This window comes from Muntiacus reevesi, chromosome 2 (genome assembly GCF_963930625.1).
Source record: "Muntiacus reevesi chromosome 2, mMunRee1.1, whole genome shotgun sequence".
In the NCBI taxonomy this organism is placed as follows: Eukaryota; Metazoa; Chordata; class Mammalia; order Artiodactyla; family Cervidae; genus Muntiacus; species Muntiacus reevesi.
This window is the reverse complement of record NC_089250.1, coordinates 25,605,061-25,628,782: the sequence shown is the minus strand read 5'-3', so window position 1 is coordinate 25,628,782 and position 23,722 is coordinate 25,605,061. Positions and strand designations below refer to the sequence as shown.

Genomic DNA, 23,722 nt, shown 5'->3' with positions numbered 1-23,722 from the left:
TAAACACTGTTAATCACCTATACTCCAAAAAAAAATTTAAAAGTTTTTAAAAATTAATTTTTAATAAGTCATTATTAAGTTGGATGTCACTGTACGTAATGTGGGCTCCATCTTTCCAGGAGTGCTCTAAAAAGTGCATATAAAGCTCCTGAGATTTGTCTCTGCAAAGGACGGAGGCGGGAGCATTTAGACAGCAACTACCAATCCCAGTCCCACTGGTTGACAGCTGTTCCCAGAGGACTTCAGTATGAGCACCCTCTTAGACAAGTGCTGGGCAAGCTTAGAGGGCTTCAGCGGAAGCCCTGAGGCAGAAAAGAAATTCCGGACACACTTGCAGTGAGGTCCTGGGAGCACGCCCCCTAAGCATCATAGTAGCTAACATCTGAGGAACATCAAGAGTATATGATGCAGGAGGAGGAGCCAAGATGGCGGAGGAGTAGTACAGGGAGACTGCTTTCTCCACTACAAATTCATCGAAAGAACATTTGAACGCTGAGCAAACTTCACAAAACAACTTCTGACCGCTAGCAGAAGACATCAGGCACCCAGAAAAGCAGACCATCGTCTTCAAAAGGAGGTAGGACAAAATATAAAAGATGAAAAGAGAGACAAAAGAGCTAGGGATGGAGATCCGTCCCGGGAAGGGAGTCATAATAGAGGAAGTTTCCAAACACCAGGAAACCCTCTCACGGGCGGGTCTGGGGGAAGTTTTCAAATCTCAAAGGGCAACCTAACTGGGAGGAAAAATAAATAAAACTCACAGATTACACGCCTAAAAGGAACACCCAGCAGAAAAGTACCCCAGACGCCCACATATGCCACCAGTAAGTGGGGGCTGAACGGAGAGGAGCAGGCGGCATTGCTTAGGGTAAGGACTGGGCCTGAGTGCCCTGAGGACAATCGGAGGGAGCTAAGGGGACTGAGCAATTCCAGAGAAGAGCTAGCCAGTGGCTGACTGGCCCATCCCCGCCGGAGGCAGGAGGCAGGGGGGAGGGGAAAGGGGCAAACTCGGCCCCAGAGACAGCATCCCCTACCACACTGCAAACAGGCCTCCAGTTTCTAACCAAAGACTTCCTGAGATTCTGGATGGTTGACATCTACCGGGAGGGTCGCAGTTAGAGGCCAGCTCCCAAGAATAGACCCAAGGCGCACGCACCCGACTGGTGCTCGCAGAAACTGAGGCTGGGACCGCAGAGGGGAGAAGGCGCCCCGCACCTGGGGAGAGCACGCCCGTCAAGCTCCTGGCTGCCTGAGCTGCTCCGGCTGGGGAAGGCACAAAACGCAGACGCAACCGAATCTGTGCTTTCGTGTAGTACCCGAAAACTGGAACCGCACACAATGCAGGACTCGCTCCATATAGAGCAGCCGGGAGCCTGAGCAGTGTAGACGGGGAGAGCACACACCCGTGAGAGAGGGCAAAACCAGTGTGGCCAGAACACTGTGAGTGCTACCCACACACAGCAATATCTGTCTGCAGCGCCCCTCCCTCCCGGCAGCAGGACTGAACTAGCAAACCTGAACAAGAGACCACCTCCGCCAGCCTGTGTCAGGGCGGAAATTAGACACTGAAGAGACCGGCAAACGGAAGCCAAATAAACAAAGGGAACCGCTTCAGAAGGGACCGGTGCAACAGATTAAAATCCCTGTAGGTAACACCCACTACACCAGAAGAGGCCTATAGATATAGAGAAGTGTAAGCTGGAACGAGGAGCTATCTGAAACTGAACCGAACCCATACTGACCGCAACAGCTCCAGAGAAATTCCTAGATATATTTTTACTTTTTTTAATAAAAAAAAAAATTTTTTTCTTTTCTTTTTTTTTTTCTCTTTTATTTTCTTTTAAAATTCCCTATTACTCCCCCATTACTCCTTAACTTTCATTTTCATTTTCATATATTTTTACTATTTTTTTAATTAGGAAAAAAATTTTTTTTCCTGTTTTTTTTTCACTTATTTTCTTTTAAAGTCCTCTATTACTCCTTAATTTTCATTTTCATTTCACTATAACCTTGCCAAAAAAAAAAGGAGAAGCCCTATTTTTAAACCAAACTTCATATATATTTCTAAAATTTTTTGTGTTTTTGTTTTTGTTTTTAATATTGTATTTTTAAGAGTCTAACCTCTACTCTAGGTTTTTAATCTTTGTTTTTCAGTATTTGATATCAATTTTGGACATTTAAGAATCCAATATTCAGTACCCATTTTTACTCAGGAGTGTGTTGATTACTCTCTCCCACTTTTGACTCTCCGTTTTCTACCTCAGAACACCTCTATTTTCTCCTTTCCCCTTCTCTTCCCAATCCAATTCTGTGAATCTTTGTGGGTATCTGGGCTACGGAGAACACTCTGGGAACAGAGAATTGCGTAGATCTGTCTCTCTCCTCTTGAGTCCCCCTTTTTCTTCTCCTGCTTATCTCTATCTCCCTCCTCCCTCTCCTCTTCTTCATGTAACTCTGTGAACCTCTCTGGGTGTCCCTCACGGTGGAGAATCTTTTCACCATTAACCTAGAAGTTTTATTATCAGTGCTGTATAGTTGGAGAAGTCTTGAGACTACTGGAAGAATAAAACTGAAATCCAGAGGCAGGAGACTTAAGCCCAAAACCTGAGAACACCAGAAAACTCCTGACTACACGGAACACTAAGTAAAAAGCCTCCATACCTACAATGAACCCAACCACCACCCAAGAGTCAATAAGTTCCAGAGCAAGACATACCACGCAAATTCTCCAGCAATGCAGGAACATAGCCCTGAGCATCAACATACAGTCTGCCCAAAGTCACACCTAACACATAGACCCATCTCAAAATTCATTACTGGACACTCCATTGCACTCGAGAGAGAAGAAATCCAGTTCCATGCACCAGAACACTGATGCAAGCTTCCCTAACCAAGAAACCTTGACAAGCCAATCATCCAACCCCACCCACTGGGTGAAACCTCCACGTTAAAAAGGAACCACAGACCACCAGAATACAGAAAGCCCACTCCAGACACAGCAATCTAAACAAGATGAAAAGGCAGAGAAATACCCAACAGGTAAAGGAACATGAAAAATGTCCACCAAGTCAAACAAAAGAGGAGGAGATAGGGAATCTACCTGAAAAAGAATTTAGAATAATGATAATAAAAATGATCCAAAATCTTGAAAATAAAATGGAGTTACAGATAAATAGCCTGGAGACAAAGATTGAGAAGATGCAAGAAATGTTTAATAAGGACCTAGAAGAAATAAAAAAGAGTCAATTAAAAATGAATAATGCTCTGTCCTTCTGCGTCTCTTCTTCTGTCCTGCATATAGGGCCATCGTTACCAGTCAAGTGCTCGGGCCTGGTGGGCTGGGAAGACCCAGAGGAATCGGGTGGAGAGGGAGGTGGGATGGGGGACCGGGATGGGGAATACGTGCAACTCTATGGCTGATTCATATCAATGTATGACAAAACCCACTGAAAAATAAAAAAAATTAAAAAAAAATGAATAATGCAATAAATGAGATCAAAAACACTCTGGAGGGAACCAACAGTAGAATAACAGAGGCAGAAGATAGGATAAGTCAGGTAAAAGATAAAATGGTGGAAATAAATGAAGCAGAGAGGAAAAAAGAAAAAAGAATTAAAAGAAATGAGGACAACCTCAGGGACCTCTGGGACAATGTGAAATGCCCCAACATTCGAATCATAGGAGTCCCAGAAGAAGACAAAAAGAAAGGCCATGAGAAAATACTCGAGAAGATAATAGCTGAAAACTTCCCTAAAATGGGGAAGGAAATAGCCACCCAAGTCCGAGAAACCCAGAGAGTCCCAAACAGGATAAACCCAAGGCAAAACACCCCAAGACCCATATTAATCAAATTAACAAAGATCAAACACAAAGAACAAATACTAAAAGCAGCAAGGGATAAACAACAAACAACACACAAAGGGATTCCCATAAGGATAACAGCTGATCTATCAATAGAAACCCTCCAGGCCAGAAGGGAATGGCAGGACATACTGAAAGTAATGAAACAGAATAACCTACAACCTAGATTACTGTACCCAGCAAGGATCTCATTCAGATATGAAGGAGAATTCAAAAGCTTTACAGACAAGCAAAAGCTGAGAGAATTCAGCACCACCAAACCAGCTCTTCAACAAATGCTAAAGGATCTTCTCTAGACAGGAAATGCAGAAAGGTTGTATAAACGTGAACTGAAAACAACAAAGTAAATGGCAACGGGACCACACCTATCAATAATTACCTTAAATGTAAATGGGTTGAATGCCCCAACCAAAAGACAAAGACTGGTTGAATGGATACAAAAACAAGACCCCTATATATGCTGTCTACAAGACACCCACCTCAAAACAAGGGACACATATAGACTAAAAGTGAAGGGCTGGAAAAAAATATTTCACGCAAACAGAGACCAAAAGAAAGCAGGAATAGCAATACTCATATCAGATAAAATAGATTTTCAAATAAAGTCTGTGAAAAGAGACAAAGAAGGACACTACATAATGATCAAAGGATCAATTCAAGAAGAAGATATAACAGTTATAAATATATATGCACCCAACATAGGAGCACCACAATATGTAAGGCAAATGCTAACGAGTATGAAAGAGGAAATTAATAGTAACACAATTATAGTGGGAGACTTTAATACCCCACTCACAACTATGGATAGATCAACTAAACAGAAAATTAACAAGGAAACACAAACTTTAAATGACACAATGGACCAGCTAGACCTAATTGATATCTATAGGACATTTTACCCCAAAACAATCAACTTCACCTTTTTCTCAAGTGCACACGGAACCTTCTCCACAATAGATCACATCCTTGGCCATAAATCTAGCCTTGGTAAATTCAAAACAATTGAAATCATTCCAGTCATCTTTTCTGACCACAGTGCAGTAAGATTAGATTTCAGTTACAGGAAAAAAATTATTAAAAATTCAAACATATGGAGGCTAAATAACACGCTTCTGAATAAGCAACAAATCATAGAAGAAATTTTTAAAAAATCCAAAATATGCATAGAAACGAATGAAAATGAAAACACAACAACCCAAAGCCTATGGGACACTGTAAAAGCAGTGCTAAGGGGAAGGTTCATAGCATTACAGTCTTACCTCAAGAAACAAGAAAAAAGTCAAATAAATAACCTAGCTTTACACCTAAAGCAACTAGAGAAGGAAGAAATGAAGAACCCCAGGGTTAGTAGAAGGAAAGAAATCTTTAAAATCAGGGCAGAAATACATGCAAGAGAAACTAAAGAGACTATAGCAAAAATCAACACAGCTAAAAGCTGGTGTTTTGAAAAAATAAACAAAATTGACAAACCATTAGCAAGACTCATTAAGAAACAAAGGGAGAAGAACCAAATTTAAAAAATTAGAAATGAAATGGAGAGATCGTGACAGATAACACTGAAATACAAAGGATCATAAGAGACTACTACCAGCAGCTCTATGCCAATAAAATGGACAACTTGGAAGAAATAGTCAAATTCTTAGAAAAGTATAACTTTCCAAAACTGAACCAGAAAGAAATAGAAGATCTTAACAGGCCCATCACAAGCAAGGAAATCGAAACTGTAATCAGAAATCTTCAGGAAACAAAAGCCCAGGACCAGATGGCTTCACAGCTGAATTCTACCAAAAATTTAGAGAAGAGCTAACACCTATCTTACTCAAACTCTTCCAGAAAATTGCAGAAGGTAAACTTCCAAACTCATTCTATGAAGCCACCATCACCCTAATACCAAAACCAGACAAAGATGCCACAAAAAAGAAAACTACAGGCCAATATCACTGATGAACATAGATGCAAAAATCCTTAACAAAATTCTAGCAAACAAAATCCAACAACATATTAAAAAAATCATACATCATGACCAAGTGGGCTTTATCCCAGGAATGCAAGGATTCTTTAATATCTGCAAATCAATCAATGTAATACACCACATTAACAAATTGAAAGATAAAAACCATATGATTGTCTCAATAGATGCAGAAAAAGCCTTTGACAAAATTCAACACCCATTTATGATTAAAACTCTCCAGAAAGCAGGAATAGAAGGAACATACCTCAACATAATAAAAGCTATATATGACAAACCCACAGCAAGCATCACCCTCAATGGTGAAAAATTGAAAGCATTTCCCCTGAAATCAGGAACAAGACAAGGGTACCCACTCTCACCACTACTATTCAACATAGTTTTGGAAGTTTTGGCTACAGCAATCAGAGCAGAAAAAGAAATAAAAGGAATTCAGATAGGAAAAGAAGAAGTGAAACTCTCGCTGTTCTCAGATGACATGATCCTCTACATAGAAAACCCTAAAGACTCTATCAGAAAATTACTAGAGCTAATCAACGAATATAGTAAAGTTGCAGGATATAAAATTAACACACAGAAATCCCTTGCATTCCTATACACTAACAATGAGAAAACAGAAAGAGAAATTAAGGAAACAATACCATTCACCATTGCAACAAAAAGAATAAAATACTTAGGAGTATATCTACCTAAAGAAACAAAAGACCTATACATAGAAAACTATAAAACACTGATGAAAGAAATCAAAGAGGACACAAACAGATGGAGAAATATACTGTGTTCATGGATTGGAAGAATCAATTTGTCAAAATGGCTATACTACCCAAAGCAATCTATAGATTCAATGCAATCCCTATCAAGCTACCAACGGTATTTTTCACAGAACTAGAACAAATAATTTCACAATTTGTATGAAAATACAAAAAACCTCGAATAGCCAAAGTAATCTTGAGAAAGAAGAATGGAACTGGAGGAATCAACCTGCCTGACTTCAGACTATATTACAAAGCCACTGTCATCAAGACAGTATGGTACTGGCACAAAGACAGAAATATAGATCAATGGAACAGAATAGAAAGCCCAGAGATAAATCCACAAACCTATGGACACCTTATCTTCGACAAAGGAGGCAAGAATATACAATGGAAAAAAGACAACCTCTTTAACAAGTGGTGCTGGGAAAACTGGTCAGCCACTTGTAAAAGAATGAAACTAGAACACTTTCTAACACCATACACAAAAATAAACTCAAAATGGATTAAAGATCTAAATGTAAGACCAGAAACTATAAAACTCCTAGAGGAGAACATAGGCAAAACACTCTCCAACATAAACCACAGCAGGTTCCTCTATGACCCACCTCCCAGAATATTGGAAATAAAAGCAAAAATAAGCAAATGGGACCTAATTAAACTTAAAAGCTTTTGCACAACAAAGGAAACTATAAGCAAGGTGAAAAGACAGCCTTCAGATTGGGAGGAAATAATAACAAATGAAGCAACAGACAAAGGATTAATCTCAAAAATGTACAAGCAACTCCTGCAGCTCAATTCCAGAAAAATAAATGACCCATTCAAAAAATGGGCCAAAGAAATAAACAGACATTTCTCCAAAGAAGACATACAGATGGCTAACAAACACATGAAAAGATGCTCAACGTCACTCATTATCAGAGAAATGCAAATCAAAACCACAATGAGGTACCATTACACACCAGTCAAGATGGCTGCTACCCAAAAGTCTACAAGCAATAAATGCTGGAGAGGGTGTGGAGAAAAGGGAACCCTCTTACACTGTTGGTAGGAATGCAAACTAGTACAGCCACTATGGAGAACAGTGTGGAGATTTCTTGAAAAACTGGAAATAGAACTGCCATATGACCCAGCAATCCCACTCCTGGGCATACACACCGAGGAAACCAGATCTGAAAGAGACACGTGCACCCCAATGTTCATCGCAGCACTGTTTATAATAGCCAGGACATGGAAGCAACCAAATGTCCATCAGCAGATGAACGGATAAGGAAGCTGTGGTACATAGACACCATGGAATATTACTCAGCCATTAAAAAGAATTCATTTGAATCAGTTCTAATGAGATGGATGAAACTGGAGCCCATTATACACAGTGAAGTAAGCCAGAAAGATAAAGACCAATACAGTATACAAACGCATATATATGGAATTTAGAAAGATGGTAATGATAAACCCTATATGCAAAACAGAAAAAGAGACACAGATGTATAGAACAGACTTTTGGACTCTGTGGGAGAAGGCGAGGGTGGGATGTTTCGAGAGAACAGCATCGAAACATGTATATTATCTAGGGTGAAACAGATCAGCCGCCCAGGTTGGATGCATGAGACAAGTGCTCGGGCCTGGTGCACTGGGAAGACCCAGAGGGATCGGGTGGAGAGGGAGGTGGGAGGGGGGATTGGGATGGGGAATATGTGTAACTCTATGGCTGATTCATGTCAATGTATGACAAAAACCACTACAATATTGTAAAGTAATTAGCCTCCAACTAATAAAAATGAATGAATAAAAAAAGAGTATATGATGCGGGGTGTGAGGGTGTGTACACGTGTCTGCACTCATGCACACACAAAATGGCTTCTAAGTTACAAACTCATATAGAATACAATTTGAATGGTGTCTCCTGGATTTGAATACCATGCTGACCATAAGCTGGAGTGAGAGATAAAAGCAAGCCTAGGACTTATAGGCCTCATAGACAACTCTAATTATGTTGTTAAACACGTTCCTACATGTTAGCAAAGTGAATTACTTTGTAGAAGTGGTTTATTCTTGCTTGTGGTCTTTTCCTTTATAATACTCGTCTCAATGCATTTATTAAAGATAATACAATGAATTCCTCCCAGTTTAAACTGTCACATTTAAAGAGTGGAACCCTCTCCAGTTCGTGTTTAATTATACAGATGAAGCTGAATCGCATTATGGTGATTGGGTTCTGGGTTGATCAAGCTACCCAAATCAGAGGCTCAATGAGCTTAAATCATCATCAAAGGAAAAAACCTTAATTTCATGTTAAGAAAATATAAAAGGCAGAACAGTTTTTCTTTTCACATTTTCCTAAATTCAACGACTGATATTTTTAGTGTATTGTCAAAAGACACATAAGGCATTCTGCAACACTCTAAACTTTTGGGTTTAAATCAGTTATTTGTTTCCTTTTGGTAAGACATACCTAAGGATTAAGAAAAAGAAAAAATATTTCTCCTGCAATTAAAAATGGAGTATATTCTCTGTGAAATTTATTTTTGTGTGTATTAGATGCCGGGATTCCCTGGTAGCTCAGCTGGTGAAGAATCCACCTGCAATCCAGGAGACCCTGGTTCAATTCCTGGGTCAGGAAGATCCCCTGGAAAAGGGATAGGCTACCCAGTCCAGTACTCTTGGGCTTCCCTGGTGGTTCAGACGGTAAGGAATCTGCACGCAATGTGGGAGACCTGGATTCGATCCCCGGGGTTGGGAAGATCCCCCGGAGAAGGGAAAGGCTACCCACTCAAGTATTCTCGCCTGGAGAATTCCATGGACAGAGAAGCCTGGCAGGCTACAGCCCATGGGATCGCAAAGAGTTAGACATAACTGAGCAACTTTTGCTTTCATTAGATGCCATCACCAACTCAATGGATATAAGTTTGAGCAAGCTCCGGGAGATGGTGAAGGACAGGGAAGCTTGGCATGCTGCAGTCCATGCGGTCGCAAAGAGTCGGAGATGACTGAGAAACTGAACCACAACAACAAAAATGCACATAATTAAATTACATTATATATATGTATATAAAGTAGGCTTTCTTCTTTCATTCTTTCTTTTACTAGAAAATCTTATTTCTAAATCAGACTTACATACCATCTGCCTATGAGAGAAAGACAGACATTTCTTTCACTAACCCAATTTTGTCACACATCTTTTTCCTAAGTATAGTCCCCTTTACATTCATCTATTTTGTTGTTCATAAATCAAAGTTCTTTCACAGTGATCACAATGTCCACCACTCCTAGTTTACCAGAGAGACTGTTACTTGTTTAGATTCACCCTGTTGAAACAGAGAACGTGAGGGAGAATTCAGGAAAACAAGAATCTCAGATGATCCTATCACAAAGTCCATTTCTGGGGTCCAAATGTCAATTATCCTGCTCCATTATTGTCTTTACCAGCCTATTACCTCGAGACCCACAGGAACACAGAGAATGGTTCATCCAGACCCAGTCTGTCTCTGCCCACGTCTCTCCCTCATGCTCCAAGCCCTTATGACATCATGTCTTTAATTGCCTGTGTTCCTCTGCCATGTTTACTGAGTTTTGGAGATTCATATGCTGAATCCAAATAAACTGAAAACTCTGTAAAATAAGACTATGGTTTTATATTCTTATTTTCAAACCTAGATTAAAATGACAAAAGACCCAGTGTATACTGGGCTATAAAATATCATCATAAGTACAGGACATATCACAGAGAAGCCCATACAATCTATTAAGTAAGATTCTTTCCTCAAGTAGGACTAAAATAATGAAAGTGACAGTTAGTTGCTCAGTTGCGTCCGATTCTTTGTGATCCCATAGACTGTAGCCTGCCCAGCTCCTCTGTCCATGGGATTCTGCAGGCCAGAATACTGGAGTGCGTTGCCATTTCCTTCTCCAGGGGATCTTCCCTACCCACAGATCAAATCAGACACGCCTGCATTGCAGGCAGATTCTTTACCAACTGAGCCACTAGGGAAGCCAAGTAGGACTAAAATAATAGCTAGCAGATATCATGCCTACTGAAATAATAGCAGCTAGACACAGGGTTGGAAATTGACATAATTCCAAAGAATTCTATATTTCCTGATATAAGGTAATACTACATTGGTTAAATGAGTGTTTCAGTATTCATGGAGAAAAAGAAATTTCTTAGAAGATAAATTATGATATCATTTTATTATTTGTGATCAAAATAATCACAAGATCAACTCACAAATGTCAAATAGTGAAGGACTGTCATGAGAATCTTCTCTTTAATAATTGTCTTCACTTTACTTAAGGACTATGAAATCATGAGATGCTATAAGGGGCACAAAGTGTTAAAATGGAGAGAAAGCAAAATTGAAAGTAAGATACTTTGCTTCTGAAGCTAAAAAAAAAAACTAAAATTAAGAATACAGCTTTTTACCTTTAAGTGTTTTTTGTATGATGCAAAGCACAATTAAGTAACCTGGTTCCAAAAATATTTCATTAATTTATGTTGAAGTTCTCTATCTAGGACAAAAGAATATATGCAGCTAGTAGAAATCATACTACTATAGATAATAATAAAGGGCTTATTGTTCATCTACTGAATGGCACCTTAAGTTTATGATGGTTTAAAATGTTAAGCTCCTGCCATATGACCCAGCAATCCCACTGCTGGGCATACACACCGAAGAAACCAGATCTGAAAGAGACACGTGCACCCCAATGTTCATCGCAGCACTGTTTATAATAGCCAGGACATGGAAGCAACCCAGATGCCCATCAGCAGATGAATGGATAAGGAAGCTGTGGTACATAGACACCATGGAATATTACTCAGCCATTAAAAAGAATTCATTTGAATCAGTTCTAATGAGATGGATGAAACTGGAGCCCATTATACAGAGTGAAGTAAGCCAGAAAGATAAAGACCAATACAGTATACAAACGCATATATATGGAATTTAGAAAGATGGTAATGATAAACCCTATATGCAAAACAGAAAAAGAGACACAGATGTATAGAACAGACTTTTGGACTCTGTGGGAGAAGGCGAGGGTGGGGTGTTTCGAGAGAACAGCATCGAAACATGTATATTATCTAGGGTGAAACAGATCAGCCGCCCAGGTTGGATGCATGAGACAAGTGCTTGGGGCTGGTGCACTGGGAAGACCCAGAGGGATCGGGTGGAGAGGGAGGTGGGAGGGGGGATTGGGATGGGAAATACATGTAAATCCATGGCTGATTCATGTCAATGTATGGCAAAAACCATTACAATATTGTAAAGTAATTAGCCTCCACTAATAAAAATAAATGGAAAAAAATAAAATAAAGTTAAGTTCTTCAAGAACAGGAACATGAATTATATACCTCTTGATATACTTAGCATCAAACACAGTAATTTACACATATTGGATAGTTAGGAAATAAATGGCAATGATCAAAGTGATTGCTCATAAGAATAAACTAACTGATCTGTAATACAAATGTATAGTTGAAAATAACATTCAACTCAATAAATCTTCGTGTTCTCCATTTATGCATAAAAATTTATTCAAAATTATATTTTTCAAGATGCTAGACATAAACTAGTGGAGAAGGCAATGGCACCCCACTCCAGTACTCTTGCCTGGAAAGTCCCATGGACGGAGGAGCCTGGTGGGCTGCAGTCCATGGGGTCCCAAAGAGTCAGACACGACTGAGCGACTTCACTTTCACTTTTCACTTTCATGCATTGGAGAAGGAAATGGCAGCCCACTCCAGTAATCTTGCCTGGAGAATCCCAGGGACGGCAGAGCCTGGTGGGCTGCCGTCTATGGAGTCGCACATAATCGGACACGACTGAAGCGACTTAGCAGCAGCAGCAGACATAAACTAGAAAGATATGTTAAGAATATAAGCTATTACTTACTGACTTTTAGAAATCTGCTTGGATGATAACTTGATTCTGAGCAACTTGAAATATTCTTCATGCATAGAATCTCAATGATGATGACGTCAGTCACTCAGTTTTGTCCGACATTTGTGACCCCATGGACTGCAGTACACCAGGCTGTCCATTACCAACTCCTAGAGTTTACTCAAACTCATGTCCACTGAGTCGGTGATGCCATCCAACCATCTCATCCTCTGTCGTCCCCTTCTCCTCCAGCCTTCAATCTTTCCCAGCATCAGGGTCTTTTCAAATGAGTCAGTTCTTCATATCATCAGATGACCAAAGGACTGGAGTTTCAGCTTCAACATCAGTCCTTCCAATGAATATTCAGGACTGAGTTCCTTTAGGATGGATTGGTTGGACCTCCTTGCTGTCCAAGGAACTCTCAAGAGTCTTCTCCAACACCACAGTTCAAAAGCATCAATTCTTTGGTGCTCAGCTTTCTTTACGGTCCAACTCTTACATCCATACATGACTACTGGAAAAACCATAGCTTTGACTAGATGGACCTTTGGTGGCAAAGTAATGTCTCTGCTTTTTAATATGCTGTCTAGCTAGGTCATAACTTTTCTTCCAAGAAGCAAGCATTTTTTAGTTTCATAGCTGCAGTCACCATCTGCAGTGATTTTGGAGCCACCAAAAATAAAGTCTCTCACTGTTTCCACTGCTTCCCCATCTATTTGCCATGAAGTGATGGGACTAGATGCCATGATCTTAGTATTCTGAATGTTGAGTTTTAAGTCAACTTTTTCCACTCTCCTTTTTCACATTCATTAAGAGGTTCTTTAGTTCTTCTTCACTTTCTGCCATAAGGGTGGAGTCATCTGCATATCTAAGTTTACTGATATTTCTCCAACCAATCTTGATTTCAGTTTGTGCTTCATCCAGCCCAGCGTTTCTCATGATGTACTCTGCATATAAGTTAAATAAGCAGGGTGACAATATACAGCCTTGACGTACTCCTTTCCTGATATGGAACCAGTCTGTTGTTCCATGTCCAGTTCTAACTTTTGCTTCTTGACCTGCATACAGATTTCTCAGGAGGCAGGTCAGGTGATCTGGTATTCCTATCTCTTTAAGAATTTTCCACAGTTTGATGTGATCCACATACTCAAAGGCTTTGGCATAGTCAATAAAGCAGAAGTAGATGTCTTTCTGGAACTCTCTTGCTTTTTCAATGATCCAACGGATGTTGGCAATTTGATCTCTGATTCCTCTGCCTTTTCTAAAACCAGCTTGAACATCTGGAAGTTCATGGTTCACGTACTGGTGAAGCCTGGCTTGGAGAATTTTGAGCATTGCTGTACTAGCCTGTGAGATGAGTGCAATTGTGCGGTAACTTGAGCATTCTTTGGCATTTCCTTTCTCTGGGACTGGAATGAAAACTGACCTTTTCCAGTCCTGTGGCCACTGCTGAGTTTTCCAAATTTGCTGACATATTGAGAGAGGCACTTTCATGCATCATCTTTTAGGATTTGAAAGAGCTCAACTGGAATTCCATCACCTCCACTAGCTTTGTTCGTAGTGATGCTTCCTAAGGCCCACTTGACTTCACATTCCAGGATATCTGGCTCTAAGTGAGTGATCACACCACTGTGGTTATCTGGGTCATGAAGATCTTTTTTGTATAGTTCTTCTGTGTATTCTTGCCACCTCTTCTTAATATCTTCTGCTTCGGTTAGGTCCATGCCATTTCTGTCCATTATTGTGCCCATCTTGGCATGAAGTGTTCCGTTGGTATCTCTAATTTTCTTGAAGAGATCTCTAGTCTTTCCCATTCTATTGTTTTCATCTGTTTCTTTGCACTGGTGACTGAGGAATCCTTTATTACCTTTCCCTGCTAAACTTTGGAACTCTTCATTCAAATGGGTATATCTTTCCTTTTCTCCTTTGCCTTGCTTCTCTTCTTTTCACAGTTATTTGTAAGGCCTCCTCGGACAACCATTTTGCCTTTTTGCATTTCTTTTTCTTGCAGATGGTCTTTGGGAAAGCAGAATCCCAATTTGCTTTGCTAAAGCTTAAAAACAAAGATGATACTCAGAACTTTCAGATGAAACAAATACTAACTGAAGACAAACAACAGTTATGAAGAGCTATTAGCTTTGGCAATAGCAGCTTTTCAATTCATTAGACGGGTGATCAAATAAGCTGCCTTGAGCAAAAGTACAGAGGATACTAGGAGAAAGTTACAGTAGCACCAAGGAACACTAGTGAGTCTAAAATATTCACCTGTAAACATGGGCCCATTGAGAGAAATTGTGACAATTGGTAAGCACTGTGTTAACCTATCTGCTTACTTAATTCTTTTACACTGACATCAGAACAACACAAAACTGTGAACATTTTTGTTTATATCAGTAAAATTTTATATTTACATAAACTAGTAAAATACAAACTTCAGATGGGTAAGTAAACCATAGTCCATTTACCCAATGGAATTCTATGTAACAAAACTGTTCAAGAAAACTATATATACTATTTCAAATGAATATAATATACCAAGTTTTTAAAAGATCATATATAGACATTTGTATAAAAACTATAAACTTAAAGAATTAACAACAGATTTTCAAACAACTTTTTAAATTCTACTTTTCTGTGCATTCCAAAGTTTCTTTTTACTGTGTGTGCAATACTGATAATAAAACATAAATATTTAAAACGAGGACCCTCTGGATAGCAATCAGCAACAAAAAGGATTTTGGTCCAAATCCCAAAGAACTAATTAACCCACCAGTGCTACAATTACTGAAAACTTTTAGACTTCTGAAATTCTGAAGACATTCTATTTTCGTAGCTTTAAATTTTGATATATTTCAAAATGTACCCCAGGGCTTCCCTTGTAGTTAAGACAGTAAAGCATCTGCCTGCAATACAGGAGATCCAAATTTGATCCCTGGGTTGGGAAGATCCCCTTGAGAAGGGAACTGCTACCTACTCCAATATGTTTGCCTGGAGAATTCCATGGATAGAGGAGCTAGGCAGGCTACAGTCCATGGGGTCACAAAGAGTTAGACATGACTGAGTGACTAACACACACAAAAAATGTACCCCAAAAAGTTTTCTTCCTACGTTTTATGGAAGAAGAACACTTAGTTTCTGATTTAGAAAAGAATAAGGAATGAGTTAAAGGGGGAAGGGTGGATTGAAGCAGCAGTTACAAATTTCAGGTCTTCACAGTATAAACACAAAATAGAAACGTCACTAAGGTTTTGCTGATTAGGATTCTTAAGTGCCAGTAGTATAAAACTGTGTTTTCTCAAGAGCAAAAGCACAACTTTCAGACATTTGAATATCTGGATAGAAATCATGCCTACCCATGAAGGCCTGTTAAACCTTAAAGCTCTTACCTTTGACCTTAGGTTACCAATACTGGGGAGCTTCCCTGGGTTGGGAAGATCGCCTCAGGGAAGGGAACGGCTACCCAATTCAGTATTCTTGCCTGGAGAATTCCATGGATAGAGGAGCTTGGCAGGCTACAGTGGGGTCGCAAAGAGTTGGACACAACTGAGCAACTAACACTTTGAATTTTTTCTCTAATACTGGACAGTGAGCATATGCTTCATTTTTTGCTTGTGGGTACTGCAATATGTTCTGGGAAGAAGTGGGTCTATCCTAAAAACTTAGATACCTCACTTTTTTATTCATTTCTTCTTTTGCCCAGTTCTAAACAATATCTGGCACAGGGTCAGTGTCCAGTAATATTTTTTGACAGATGGATTTTCAGACACTTAAACCAATCAACAAATGAGTTGATCAGAGGTCACTTCTTGGAGGTATTGTGCCCCTCAGTGCTAGGAACTGGTCATAGCAGAAGATTATAGTTGGGACCTTTGCAAGAGCAGCTACATGTGCTGTATGTCACAGACCCCTTCTTCTTTCCATTCCACAGGCATGAGTTAAAAAAATGAGTCACAGACAATGAACAGAACCCAGCTGGTAGTAACAAAGAATCAAGCCAGACATTAAGGGTTCAGCATTAGCTCTCCTACAAATAATGCTCATCTGAAATAATTATTAGGGTAAACATCCTCCTTTCCATACACATATTTGATTTTTCATTAGAACTGGAGGGAACATGTTCATCAATCAATGTTTGGAGTTAACATGCTGCCATGAGCTCACGTGGGAAGATGTATTTGTTGTTCATTATTTCACATGTTTAGGATGATAAAGTAATCTGCCTCTGGTCTCCAGCTTGATAAAATCACATCCAAAAATTAAGTGGAAATAGGTACAAGCACATGAGTAGCTCCAGCAAATTCAGGAGCTGTCTGTGTATATTTAGTTCAATATTTATAACATTCACAAGGAGAGAACAGTTACCCAACCGTGGTGATGCTTACACTGCTATCCATAAAGACTGCTACTGTTGGGACATGAATACATACTTGCATATACTAAAATCAGGATTAGCTACTATATATTCATGTACTTATATCAAGAATGGCTAGCTGTAACAATAAGTTCAAAATGAAGCCCAGTGCAAAAATTTAATTTATATTTCCTATGAATATAGTCAATCTTTCCCTATAAGGTTACATATATATCTTATATTTACTTTTCTATTGTCTTCTGGATTTTTATTTCTTGTAAGTGACTTTAGTGATCTTTTTCTTTGGATAAAAACACCACCTTAGATAGATCTTGGAATAATTCTGATCTGAATTATAAAATTATTAAACACCACCGTATTATTTTGCCTCTAGACAATTTATTCATTCAATCTCCAGAACATCCAATACATAATAAAAAGATTAAATTCTCCATATTCATTTTAATATAATAATCACTATAACTAGAGGATATCATGTTATCTCAATTATTCCTCATAACTTCCAAGAATAGACTTCACTATTCCTGATGTATGTATGAATAAGAGGAGAATCTCAGAATATATGAAAAACTTCCCAAGTCTCCTGTGAGTAAGTGGAGATAAAAGTCAAATCCATCAGCCTGACTCAAAGGACATCCTCATACAAAGATCCCAGTAGATTATGAATTGTCTAAATCAGCAGTCATTTGGGATTGTGAACAGTTTCCCCTAGAAAAAACACCATGGGGTACTACGAATGCTGGAATGAATGCTAAGTGGGAAACACGCAAAGTGTGAGTGCAAGCTCAGTCACTCGGTTGTGTCTGACTCTTTGTGACCGCATGGACTGGAGTCCGTCAGGCTCCTCTGTCCGTGGAATTTTCCAGGCGAGAATACTGGAGTGGGTTGCCACTTCCTACTCCAGGGAATCTTTCCAACCCAGGGATTGAACCTGTGTCTCCTGCATTGACAGGCGGATTCTTTACCACTGAGGCACTTGGGAAACCTGTTTGCTAAGTGTACTAGCTTTCTATAACTGCTACAACAAATTACCAAAAACTTGGTATCTTAAAACAACAAATTTACATTGCCTCTCATATGAAATATATAGTTGATCCTTGAACAACACAGGTTTGAACTGTGCAGGTTCACTTACATGTGGATTTTTCCACAAGGAAACTTTGGAAAATGTCCTATAGTACTGCATGATCAACAGTTGGCTAAATCCATGTGTGAGAAGGAGGGCTGACTATAAAATTATACACGGATTTTTCAGCTTCACAAGGTCCAGTGTCCCTACCTCTTTGTGGTTAAAGAGTCACCTATAGTTATATTCATTCTTATATTTCTGTAGCTCGAAAGTCTGATATGGATCTCACAGGGCTATATAATCGATGTGTGAGCAGGGCTACATTTTCTTCTGGAGGGTCTGGAGACATTCTATTTCCTTGCCTGCTCCAGCTTCCTGAAGCCACCTCCATTCCTTGGCTTGTGGACCCCTTTCCTCCACCGTCAACGACGGCAATGTATCATTTCTCTGCCACTTCCTGTGTCCTCACATCTGTCTGACCACAGCTGGGAATGGTGCTCTGCTTTCCAGGGCTCATGTTTTTAGGCTGGATCTACCTGGATAATCTCCCCATCTCAGTATCTGCAATTTAATCACATCTGAAAAGTCCCCTTTTTGCCATGTGAAGCAGCATTTTGAACATGCACATCTTTGGAAGTTTGAGGGGTGCTGTTCTACTCACAACAATGAGCTAATGTATGAATGACTGACAGTCAAATTTCCCTGCCAGAGGTTTTTTTTTTTTTTTAATTTGAGGGTAGCTGATTGCTAACATAAGTGAATTTCCATTAGTAGTCTAAAAATGTAAAATCATATAAACAAAAATAGTAAAATAAATTAAGAAATCTAATAAAATTTTAGCTAGTAGGAGAGAAGAAAGTTTTCTGGAGGACTGAGTATTTTATCTCTTAGCAGGGCCCATTTTAAGGATAAAAACTGAAAAAAATCTGGGACATGAAAATATGTTACTCTGCTGGGAAGTAAAGCAGATTCTAGTTGGAAGGGATGAAAATGGGCAAAATGTCTGAGGAGAGGGGTAAGCAGAATAAACCCAAGCTTTCAAATAATAATCATAAACAGAACAATATTTTGAGCATTTAATATGTGTCAACTGCTATCATCAGAATTTTACATTCATTACATAATTTAGTTCCTTATTTATTCTATAAAGCTTATAGCACTATCTATATGGTATAAGTGAAGTTTAGGCTAGTTAAATAATTAAGCACAGTACAAATAAGTAATAGAGTCAGAATTCATACCTAAATTAGACTTATCCCAAAGACCATGCTCTTAATTACTGTATTAAACTATGGTAGAAATTCAGCTCTGAGATTAGCAATAAGGGAAATCCAACATGGTATGTTCCAATAATTGAAAAGAATCAGTCAAAGACAAACAAAGTAAATGTGATAGTTAACAGTCTAAGAAGGTTGGTGGCGCTGGGAACTCTCTCACTAACAAATAACCCTATCTGCCAGATGTTTAGTGACTAGATTTCAATCCCTGTAAAGAGGATTCATAAAAGAAGATATTAAAAACTGAAAATTTGGCAAATGACTGACAAAAGCATAAGCCAAGGCAGGTAAACAGAATTTTGCTACTACGACTGGAGTAAAGTGATTAGAACCAGATCACAAGGCTTAAGTAAGACCAACAGCAAAAGTAACGATGCTGATTATGATAATACAATATTCAGGCTCTTTTCATCTATTCCAAGTTTAGGGCTGGACTAGAGACTGCTGCTGGACTTAGTCTGCAAAAAGCCAAATATCTCTAGCTTCTCCAGTCATGAAACAGAACACAGATAGGGAGTGTGAGACCCAAGTGCTACAAAAAGATTCACACCCCACGGACAGCTTAGCCTTGCTTAGCAGTTTGCTGGGAGCTCAGCATTTCTATATTGTACCTGCTTTCAAAGAGTTTCCCACTTTTTTTCTTCCGAGACTACGTATTTTTTAAATCTCTGATTTGGGGGAGCCTTTGCTCCCCGCCGTCAACAGCCACCAGCATCTGCAAAGAAGGGGCTGTCACTTTCAGATGTGGGTCATTTATAAGTTGGGTTTATCTGGAAATGTATGTGAGCTGAAGTCAATCAAAAAGGCAAGAGAGGTTAAAACTGAGAGGCTGGTGATGTGTCCACAAGAAAGAGAAATGAGATTGTACTGAAGACAGTTCATACTGTGACAGATGGGATTTGAGGAAGATGAGCTTGTCATAAGCTTGTATCTCATCAACCTGGAAGTGAACAGCCTGGATCTGAAGAGACAGTTACACATAAGTACTTGGCGATTCTGAAATCCTGCTACTATCCAGATGTCAGACCCTATTACCTCTCCTATGACCACCAATCTAAAGAGAGATGCTAGGAACACGGTCTCTGGGCTGTCAGCACAGTTTTAAATCAAGTCATCTGAATAAATCTTTGTTGGTCTTTACAAGCCCTTTGTTTACTGTGGTCCTACATCTAAATGAAGATTTTAAATCACTTCATATTTTAACAGGATTTTTAGCACTGACATCTTCTCTAGTAGATTAAAATCACATCTTAGTTACACTCTCTAAATCAGGTACAAGACTACAGGTGGGAATTTCAGATATTTTCTCTAGATTCACAGCTATAAATTAAATAAATTTTCAGGGGCATCTCTATTTCCTACATCCCATTTCCCCTGTCAAGCAACTGATTTCCTCCTGTTACCTTTAATTTATAAATCTCCTTCCTATTGCCTTTCTCAATGGAGCACTGGTTGTTACAGATTTTTGCTGTGCAATCTTCCTTCTGATCCATGTAGAATTCATTTTCCAAGAATTCTGGATTAAAAAATTGGTTATCCAAATATAAAGAGACAAAGTACTAAATACCAAGGATACTTAAGGATTCTCTATTTACATGGATCACTGATGTGTGATAATATATGTGTGTATATTCGTTTGTTTCCTTATTCACTTATTTAACTACATCTATGAACACCTAAAGGAGAAGGCAATGGCACCCCACTCCAGTACTCTTGCCTGGAAAATCCCATGGACGGAGGAGCCTGGTAGGCTGCCGTCCATGGGGTTGCACAGAGTCGGACACGACTGAAGCGACTTAGCAGCAGCAGCAGCAGCATGAACACCTAAAATTCCACGAACCGAGGAGCCTGGTGGGCTACAGTCCATGGGGTTGCAAAGAGTTGGACAAGACTGAACAACTGAGCATGCACGCTTATTATATGCCAAGTACTTATTAAGAACACTTATTATATGGCATGTACTGTGCTAGCTGTTTTACATACATTAACTCATTTGGGGGGTCTTCAATATCTTCTTTACCTTTGGACCAAGGGATTCATCTGGTCATTCCTTACTTCATCGTAACCTCGTCAAGACCATATGAAAACTGACCATACAAACTGCTTGGATATTACAATGAAAAACTTAACATATTAAAATGAAGAAATGTAGAAGAATTATAATTAAAAATCAAAAATATTTTTTAAAAGTTTGGATAGTCCTTGGTAGATACCTTAGTGAGTTATAACTTGTATTCCTTGGGCCAAGGAATGAATAATGTTAGATTTACATGCAACTTGATGGCAAGGCCATCAGGAAAGATATTTTTGATCAAAGAGCAGTTTACTGACCTCAAATTATAACTTGTAGCTATCTTTCTGTTCTGTCATTGAGGCAGGCCAGTTCTAGTTAAATATGTGCTGAGGTCAAAGCTGAATCACAGCTACACCCAAATATAGCTCATCTTTCTGAAAACTGTGGCCTCTTTTCCTGGCTGTTGTGTGTACAACATGTAAGTTATTTAGGCTTATGAAGAGAAGCAGCCTCCTCTTAGAGTAGGTCAGTGAAAAACACTGGCTTTTAAAATAAGGAAGAAAGTAGGAGTGTGCAAATTAAATAAAGATAAGTTGTTAAAGGTTAACTAGTTTCTCCTGGTGGTGTTATAAGCAAATGGCACAGTCATTCTCTAGTTCTACAATATTTAGATGTTTTATTTCAGTCACATAGTGGGAGCTGAGAACAAATGTGGGTAAACCAGATACAAAATACCTTCACAGAACATAAGCTAAAACCTATTCCTTTAATCCTTCAGTGTTGAATCATATGTTCTGTCTGGACCATAAATGTGAAGAATGCCAAAGTATCTGGGCTATTGCCATGGTCCTGTACACACACACACGCGTGCATGCACACACAAGGAACAGCACATCCATGCCGAAAATATATTATCATCACTGCTATTGTATTAGCTTTCTATTGTGGTGTAATAACTTACTGGAAATCTATAGTTGAAAACACCTATTCAATCACTTCCCAGTTTCTGTTGATCAGAAGTCTGACACAGTGAAGCTGGGCTCTCTGCTCGGGGTCTCACTAGACTGAAATCAAGGTTTGTGCCAGGCTCTATGCTCATTTGGAGCTCCAGATTCTCTTTTCAAAAGTATCCAGGCTGTTGGAAGAATTTACAGATCCTTGCATTTATAGAACTGAGGTCCTTGTATTCTTGCTAGCTGCCTGAGCGCTCAGTAGCCACACTGGGGTGCTAGCCACATGGTCCTCTCACAACAAGCCAATTTACTTCTTCAAAGCTGGCACTAGAGTCTTTCTCTAGTCTGCTCCTATGGGAAGGAGTCTTATTGAATGCAATGTAAACACTTGAGCAACTGTACCATGACTTTTACTACATAACACTGCCTAGCAAGGGGGTGAGTTCATCTTATGTTCACAGGTGCTACCCACACTTAAGGGGAGGGGACTGTACAACACATGTGGAAACAGAATTTGGGGGGCCATCTTAGAATCATGCCTACAACAACCATTACTCAGAACATGGGTTGAACTCTGTGAATCATATGACTTAGGAGAGAGCAAAATGTTACTCACTTCCAGAACCTAGAAGTTAAGTGGAAGCTGTCTCAAGATGAAGAACAGTACTTTCCAAGAGAAAAACCAAGAAAAAAAAAAAAAATCTATAAACGTCTGCAAAGTTTCCCAGAGGAAGACACTCAGATTTGAATCTCATATATCCTTTGAACTACGCCCAGTAGAGATGTAAATTCCTATTCTGACCAATAATGAGGCTGACAAAGATCTATGGATGACTATCTAAACTAATCCTGTACCTTGGTTCTAGCAACTCCAAACCCTAACTTCCCATAAAACCACCTCAATTTTCCATACACTCTTTTGTTAATTATTATACCCAATAACTGGCTACATGCTGATGTGAAAAGAAATCAATATTCAAATAGCAACTTTGACAACTTCTAGAGTAAGATGAAAACAACCAGGTAAGCTTGATCCTAAAGTACCTGCATACCTCAAAGATATTATGAGTTTGGTTCTAGACCACTGCAACACAGTAAAATCACAACAAAGTGAGTCACATCAATTTTTTGGTTTCCCAGTACATATAAAAGTCATGTTTAGACCACCTTGCAGTCTATTAAGTGTACAACAGCATTATGTCTAAAACAATATATACACTTTAATAAAAAAATGCTTTATTGCTTAAAAAGTGCTAACCATCATCTGACAACACAGGGTTGCCACAAATCTTAATTGGTTAAAAAAAAAAGCACAGTATCTTTGATGTGTGATACAGCAAAGCACAATAAAATGAGGTCTGCCTGTATAAGCCCTGTATCATCACCTCCCCTTGAATGCGAGTGGACCTGTAAATATGATGGGATAGTCTTTCCTTTGATTAGGTTTACATTACATGGCAGAGAGACAGGATAACACTCCCAGGACTTAATAGAATGATTAATGTATGAGACTCCTATGAACAGGATTAGGAATTGGGAGGTTTTCTTGGTAGCTTTGAAAAGTAAGGGCCAT

At 39.1% G+C, this 23,722-nt stretch overlaps 1 protein-coding gene across 1 annotated transcript in view; it reads right to left on the bottom strand.

Annotated features, from left to right (window-relative positions):
- Positions 1–23,722, bottom strand: part of GPR158 (G protein-coupled receptor 158) — a 294,774-nt gene that overhangs the window by 121,731 nt on the left and 149,321 nt on the right. The gene's annotated exons all lie outside the window — the stretch shown is intronic.